Source organism: Canis aureus, chromosome X (assembly GCF_053574225.1).
Source record: "Canis aureus isolate CA01 chromosome X, VMU_Caureus_v.1.0, whole genome shotgun sequence".
In the NCBI taxonomy this organism is placed as follows: domain Eukaryota; kingdom Metazoa; phylum Chordata; class Mammalia; order Carnivora; family Canidae; genus Canis; species Canis aureus.
Genome location: NC_135649.1, coordinates 65870557 through 65878156, shown reverse-complemented (window position 1 = coordinate 65878156; position 7600 = coordinate 65870557). Strand labels below are relative to the sequence as shown.

Genomic DNA, 7600 nt, shown 5'->3' with positions numbered 1-7600 from the left:
ATCTTCCCAAAGAACCAACTTGTGGCTTTGTAACTTTCTCCACTAATTTTGTATTTCATGAATTTACGCTCTAAGCTTTCTGCTAGCTTTTGATTCAATTTGCTCATATTTTTCTAGTTTCCTAAGGCAGAAATTTAGGTTACTGATTTGAGATGTTCCTTCTTTTAAATTATAGACATTTACAGCTATAAAATTCCCTTGAGTGATAGATTTAGCTGCATCCCATTCATTCATTTCTGTTTCATTCACCTCCAAATATTTTCTAGTCTCCCCTTGTGATTTCTTCTTTGACCCACATTTAAAGTGAGTTAATTTCCTTCTGAAGTTTCCATGTTTTCCTCCTCTAGTACTGATTTCTAGTATTTTTATCGTGGCCAGAGAACATGTTTTGTAGGACTTCAAATCTTTTAAAATTTATTGAGGCTTGCTCTTTGGCCTAGCATATGGTCTATCCTGAAGAATCTTCCATGTGCACTTGGGCAGAGTGTGTATTCTGTTTAAGTCTTCTATTTCTTTGATCTTCTACCTAGTTGTTCTATCCATTATTGAAAGGGGCTGTGAAATCTTCCACTATTATTTGTTGCATTGTCTATTTTTCCCTTCAATTCTGTTTTTGTTTCATCTATTTTGATAGGTTCTTGGGTGCATGTTTAAAATTGTCATATTTTCCTAAAAGATTGAATTTCTGATATTATGAAATATCTCTTTTATATTTAGTGGCATTTGTTTGTTTTAAAGTTTATTTTGTCTGATATTAGTATAGGCACTATCTTTGAATATGAAGTGCTTCTCCTATAGACAGGACACTTGTTGGATCAAGTTGGACCATGATTTTTATATTCAATCTGACCATCTCTGCCTTTTGACTTATTTCATATTTTATATTGTTACATCTTCCACTTTTTTTCTATATGCCTCTTTTTTTTCTATTCCTATTTTATTGTCTTCATCTTGTATTAAGTGGATCTGTTCCAGTGTAACATTTTGATCCCTTTAATATTTTAAGTATATTTCTTCAGGTACTTAGTTGTTGTTCTAGAGCTTACAATATCCATTCTTACCTCTCAGAATTTACTTCATATTTGCACTGATTTGTTCCAGTAAATTATAGAACCTATTCCTATATAGCTCCTTTCCATACCACCTTTTTGTACTACTGTTATATGTATTACATTTGTTATTCATATGCATATATATGTATATATATTAAACTCAACAATACATAGTTAAAACTATTAGTTTATATGAGCTTATATCTTTCAAAAACACCTAAGGGCAGGTGTATATTCATAGATTTTTGTTAATTTTAATCATCATATATCCCATTTCTAGCTCCCTTCATTTATTCTTGTGTATTCTGGATATCATCTGGTTTCATTTCCAAGAATTACTTTCATTACTACAAGACTTTTTTTCCATTCCCAACAGAAGAATACATATTGCTACACAGGACTGCTTTCTAAGTCAACTTCAATGAAATTAAAAAAATTTCTTGCTCTCCTTGCATTTGGCGGCAGAATGTCTCATAGGAAATTCTCTGCTCCCAGACATGGGTCCCTGGACTTCTTGCCCTAGAAACACAGTAGCTGGCACCATGGGAAGGTGAAGAGCTTCCCCAAGGATGAATCTTCCAAACCTATCCACCTCACAGCCTTCCTGGGCTACAAGGCTGGCATGACTTACATTGTGTGAGAGGTCAACAGGCCAGGATCCAAAGTGAACAAGAAGGAAATTGTGGAGGATGTGACCATTGTGGAAACCCATCTATGGTCGTTATGGGCATCATGGGCTATGAAGAAACCCCTTGAGGCCTCTGTACTTTGAAGACCATCCTCGCTAAGCACATCCATGATGAGTGCAAAAAGCACTTCTATAACAACTGGCATAAGTTTAAGAAGGCCTTCAACCAAATAGGTAGGATGCAAGTGATAGGATGATGATGGCAAGCAGCAGCTAGAGAACGACTTCAACAGCATGAAGAAGTACTACCAAATCATCCACATCATCACCCACTCCCAGATGCCCCTGCTTCCTCTATTCCAAAAGAAAGCCCACCCCATGGAGATCCAGGTGAATAGAGGCACAGTGGTTGAAAAGCTGGACTGGGCCCTTAAGAACATGGAACAGCAGGTGCCTGTGAACCAAGTGTTTGGGCAAGATGAGTAGATGTCATTAGTGTTACCAAGGGCAAAGGTTACAAAGGTCACCAGCCACTGGCACATCAAGATACCCTGCAAGACGTACCAGAGACTGTGCATGGTGGGCTGTATTGGGGCATGGCATCCTGCCCAAGTGGCTCCATGGAATGGGCTGGACAGAAAAGCTACCATCACTGCACGGAGATCAACAAGAATATCTACAAGATTGGTCAGGGCTACCTCGTCAAGGATGGCAAACTAATCAAGAACAATGCTTCCACTGATTATGATGTCTGACAAGAGCATCAACCCTCTGAGTTGGCTTTGTCAACTACGGTGAAATGACCAATGACTTTGTCATGCTGAATGGCTGTTTAGTGAGAAACAAGAAACAAGTGTTTACTCTCCACAAGTCATTGTTGGTGCAGATCAAGTGGCAGGACATGGAGAAAATTGACCTTAAGTTCATTGACACCACCTCCAGGTTTGGCCATGACTGATTCCAGATTGTGGAGGATAAGAAAACATTCATGGGATCACTTATGAAAGACCAAACTGCAAATGAAGGAGCTTAATGTCAGAAGCAGATTGTACAACTGATGGGATCTCAATAATTATTTTCCAGTGGAAAATGTAAGTTCTTCTAAAAGAAAGAAGAAACATGCAATTATACTTTTATTAAGTATCTACACAAGAAACTTTATTGGTGCTCTGTTTTATGTATTTGAATTACCGTCTGGTGTCACCTGCTTTTTGCCTGAATAATTTCCTTTGTATTTTTGTATTTCTTGTAATAAAGATTTACTAGTAATGCATTTTCTTTTAACTTCCATCTTTATCTCACCTTCATTTCTGATAGTTTTGGATATAATATTCTTGGTTGACAGTTTTTTAATTTTAGCAATTTGAATATGTGATCCCTTTGTCTTCTGGTTTTTACTTTTGTAGTATATTTTTTTATTGGAGTTTGATTTGCCAACATATAGTATAACACCCAGTGCTCATCCCGTCAAGTGCCCCCCTCAGTGCCCATCACCCAGTCACCTCCTGACCACCTCCCCTTCCACTACCCTTTGTTTGTTTCCCAGAGTTAGGAGTCTCTCATGCTTTTACTGTTTCTTATGAGAAACTTCACCTGCTAATCATATTGGGGTTTCCTTGTATGTGAGGAGTCATTTTTCTCTTATTGTTTTTACAATTTTCTACTTATCTTTAGCTTTGAACATCTGTTTTTTTCCTAATTGGTGTTTTTTGAGCTTTTTTGATGTGTAATGTTTTTCATCAAATTTAGATGTTTCCATCCATCTCTTTGAATATTTTTTTCTGCTCCTTTCCTCTCCTCTGCTACTTACTTTATGAATACATTGGTATTTGTAATGGTGTTCCACATTTCTCTTGAGGATATTTCTCATTTTTATCTCTGTTCTTCAGACTGCATTCTCTCCACTGGTCTATCTTCAAGTTTGTAGATTCTTTTCTTTGGCCAGCTCAAATACATTATTGAGCTCCTTTAGTAAATTTCTCATTTCAGTTACTGTACTTCTTAACTACAGAATTTCCATTTGGTTCTTTTAAAATGATTTATATTTCTTTATTGAAAAATCTTTGTATGCTACATCTACCATCTGGGCTCCTTAAGGCCGCATTTACTGCCTGTTTCTCCTGTGTATGCATGACACTGCTTCTTTGCATTTCTTATAATCTTTTGTTATAAGTGGACATTTTATAATAGTATCTTAAAGCAACTCTGGATAATGATCCTCCTCCTCCAAGGGCTCAGTATTTTCTTGGTTATTTCCCTTGCAGTGTGCAGCCTGTTGTTATCTATTTTATCTAGTCACCTAAGGGTTGTCTCTGGGTGGGCATAATGCACTTACTGGCAAGATTTTTACCCTTTACCAATGGATGTGTATGCGCTTAGAGGCTGCTTTATGTCAGGGAGTTTTCTTTTGACCCATATTCAGCCAAGAACTAGTAACTGGGAGGTTCCTTTTCTGTCCCAGGAGGGCACAGTTTTAGACATATACATAGTTTTCCAGACTGCCAAGGAGTGTGATTTTATTTTTATGCCTATATCCCTAATAGTCACCTCTAGATCAGAACACTTTATTGTTGTGTTTGGTCAAGTTCCTTGTACCAGCAAAGCTTTTGCTCTGTGTTCATGGGTCTGCATGTACTGGGAAATGCTTTTAAGTGTGCCACATGTTCTGCTCTAATTGTCCTGAGTAGGTGCCGACCAGCACATGTACACAGTCTTTCCAATCCCGAGAGTTGACTGTGCTCCCAGGAGGTCTCTTTTTGGTTCCCTCTTGATTTCTTTTTATTAAAATTCTGGCTGCTCTGCTGCTTTGCTTGTATCAGCTCTTCCTAATTGCTCTCCATCAAGATCTCCATTGTTTTGACAATGTCCATAGGGACAGAGTTCACCATGCTGTTTCAAATGAAGTCAGTCCCCTAGACAGAGTGGTGGAATTCTTTGTCCTCATTGCATACCTTCCCACTTAAAAAGAACCTGTGCACCACTGAACTGACCCTGAAGGAAGGGGCCCAGAGTAAAACCTCCTGTTTAATTAGAACAGGAGCCCTCCTGAGTGGGCACTGGAGCACGGTGTCAGTCCTTCTCAGTTTTCCTCTCCTTGAGTGAAACAACCAAACTTTGAGTCAGGTAGGGTGGAAAAAATCAAGGCCTCAGTATTCTCAGCCTACACAAAGAATAGAGCTTCCACTAAAAGAATGGGGCAGCCCCGGTGGCTCAGGGGTTTAGCGCTGCCTTTGGCCCGGGGTGGGATCCTGGAGACCTGGGATCGAGTCCCATGTTGGGCTCCCTGCATGGAGCCTGCTTCTGTCTGTGTCTCTGCCTCTTTCTCTATGTCTCGCATAAATAAATAAATAAATAAATAAATAAATAAATAAATAAATAAAATCTTAAAAAAAAAAAAAGAATGTAGGCTAAAAGGTGGAAGGTTACCAGTCCTCTTGGCTGTGTCTGTGGAATAAATTTCTGCAATACAGAGTTTGGGGGGAAAGAAATACAAGGCAGCTGAAACCACAGATCCAGGATGGGAGGTGGGGAGAGGAGCCCTAATATCTTCACCACATCTGCCTAGAATAGTGTACCCAAGATAGAGCTTCTATAACACAGACTGGTTATGCTAGAGGATATGCCGGTAATTCTTGAAATGCCACAGACTCCTGCTATTCTGATATTTAATAGGTTTTCTTGAATCAATGTTTTTCCAATTGCTATATGCTCTTTGGACAATTTCTAAAGACTTTAAATTATTGTTTTAAAAACATAATTTCAAACAGTTGTTTTGGTGGAGAGGGTCTACTGAGCTCACTTCAACATTCTCGAAGTCTTAGCCTTCAATATATTTTAAACCTAACTTCTGAGCAGAAATATACAGCAAAAAGAGAAATGGAGTAGGTGTCAAGAGCCAGGGTTTTCATTCCAACTTGGTTCCTAGCAAGCTCAGTAACTTCTCCTGAAATTCAGTTTCCTTATGAGGAAACTGTATTAAAGACCTCTATATTCCTTCCAACTCTAAAAATCCTATGATTTTATGAAGTAGAAATGGAATAGAAAGTAATCAGTGAAAAACATTGTTGTGCAGCTGTGTGAGAACAGGAAATATAAAAACTATCCACTTCCTTTTTAAACCAAAATGTTCCAACTTTTTAATTAGAACAGGCGCTTCATTTCCAACTCTACTTAATCAAAATGCTAGTTTTGCATGCTTTGCAGTCAAAAATTTCTCTACCCCAAAGGTTTCCTCCCTAATCATTAGAACTGAAAAACTTGGGGCAACAGAGAGCTGCCTTTCACTGATTGGTCATCAAAAATGTGACAGCTAAATGAAAGTACCATAATTTCCTATCATTTTACCCATATTATGAACTCTGCAAGCGATTACTTTCTCTGAGGCAATTCCAAGTTTTCACCTTCTTTATTTTTTTAAAGATTTTATTTATTTATTCATGAGAGACATAGAGAGAAAGGCAGAGACATAGAGGGAAAAGCAGGCTCTTCGCAGGGAGCCTGATGCGGGACTCGATCCCTGGACTGGGATCACAATCTGCGCTAAAAGCAGACGTTCAACTGGTTAGACACCCAGGCGTCCCAAGTTTTCATCTTCTGCATAAGGATCTAAGGCCATACTTCCAGAGTGTCTACTAATTATCCATACTTACTCTGAAGGTGTGAAGGACAAAATATCAGTTCTACCTATGCAATGCAGAAAAAGAGTTGCTTCAATGGGCCACCCATTTCTAACAAACACATATTGTTTATTTAGTAATAATTATCTGCATAAATTGCTGTAACAATAAAAAAACTGTGGTAAAGAGCCTCCCTTGCTGAGTCATTTTGTCTTAACTAATCAGTTTTAACCAGCTTATTTGACTTAATATTGTCATTTACTATACAGTTTACATTCAAAATCTATATACTCAAAGCAGGGGGAAAGGGGATTTTCTATAATTTAAGAAAGCTGCCAATGCAACTATATTTAAAAGCTTTCAACAACAACAATCCACAACAGAATATCCAATGATAAAGGTACAAGGTATATATGAATTATGAATCTACATTGGCAAAAGTTGCTACTCACTGACACATCCTGCAATTAGGAAGGATGACAGTGAGATGACAATATAGACAGTGATTCGGGAACAAGAATTCATATAATCTTTAAATATCTTGTCCTTAAAGCAAAACTTATTTTTACTTATTATCTATTCATTTATGAGAGAAAGAGAGAGAGGGTGGGGGGGTTGGTGGGGGAAGGGCAGGAGAGAATCTTAAGCTGGTTAAACCAACTTATTTATCAGAGAGAGAGAGAGAGAGAGAGATAGAGAGAGAGAGAGAATATGTGAACGTGCAAGGGTAGGGTGGGGGACAGGCAGAGGGAGTGAGAGAATCTTAAGCAGGTTCTATGCCCAGCTTAGAGCCTGATGCAGGGCTTGATCTCATGATTCTAAAATCATAATTGAACTGAAATCCAGAGTTGAGCGCTTAAGAGAGTGAGCCACCCAGGTGTCCCTCAAAACTTATTTTTAAACTAGCCATTTGTGCAAACTTATCTTTGTCAACATCTAAGGGAAAAGGCAAAATATTTATCTTAAGGTGTATAAAAGGTGCAAATCCCTGTAGAGGAAAAGTAAATGCATACTCCGAGTTTGTCCAAATGCCTAGGCCTCTTTATAATTCTCACAGCTGACCCTCAGACTTTATAACTGTTGAAAAATTTCCAAATCTGATCCCAAATTACCCTGGTTTCAATTTAATTTTTGTAAACTGGGATTCCTATAGAAAGAAAATATACAATCTTTAAAATGGATGAGAAAACCGTAATCATCTTGCTCCATTTTCAGAGCCCATATTCTAAAACTGTAGCTTATTTATCCCAAACCATTAAAAAAAATTGTTTCAACATTGATTTAAAAATTTATACTTTATAGCC

General features: G+C 37.9%; 1 pseudogene; it reads left to right on the top strand.

Annotated features, from left to right (window-relative positions):
• The first annotated feature begins 1518 nt into the window (after positions 1 to 1518).
• Positions 1519 to 2713, top strand: LOC144308382 (large ribosomal subunit protein uL3 pseudogene; annotated as a pseudogene).
• The last annotated feature ends 4887 nt before the right edge of the window (positions 2714 to 7600 follow it).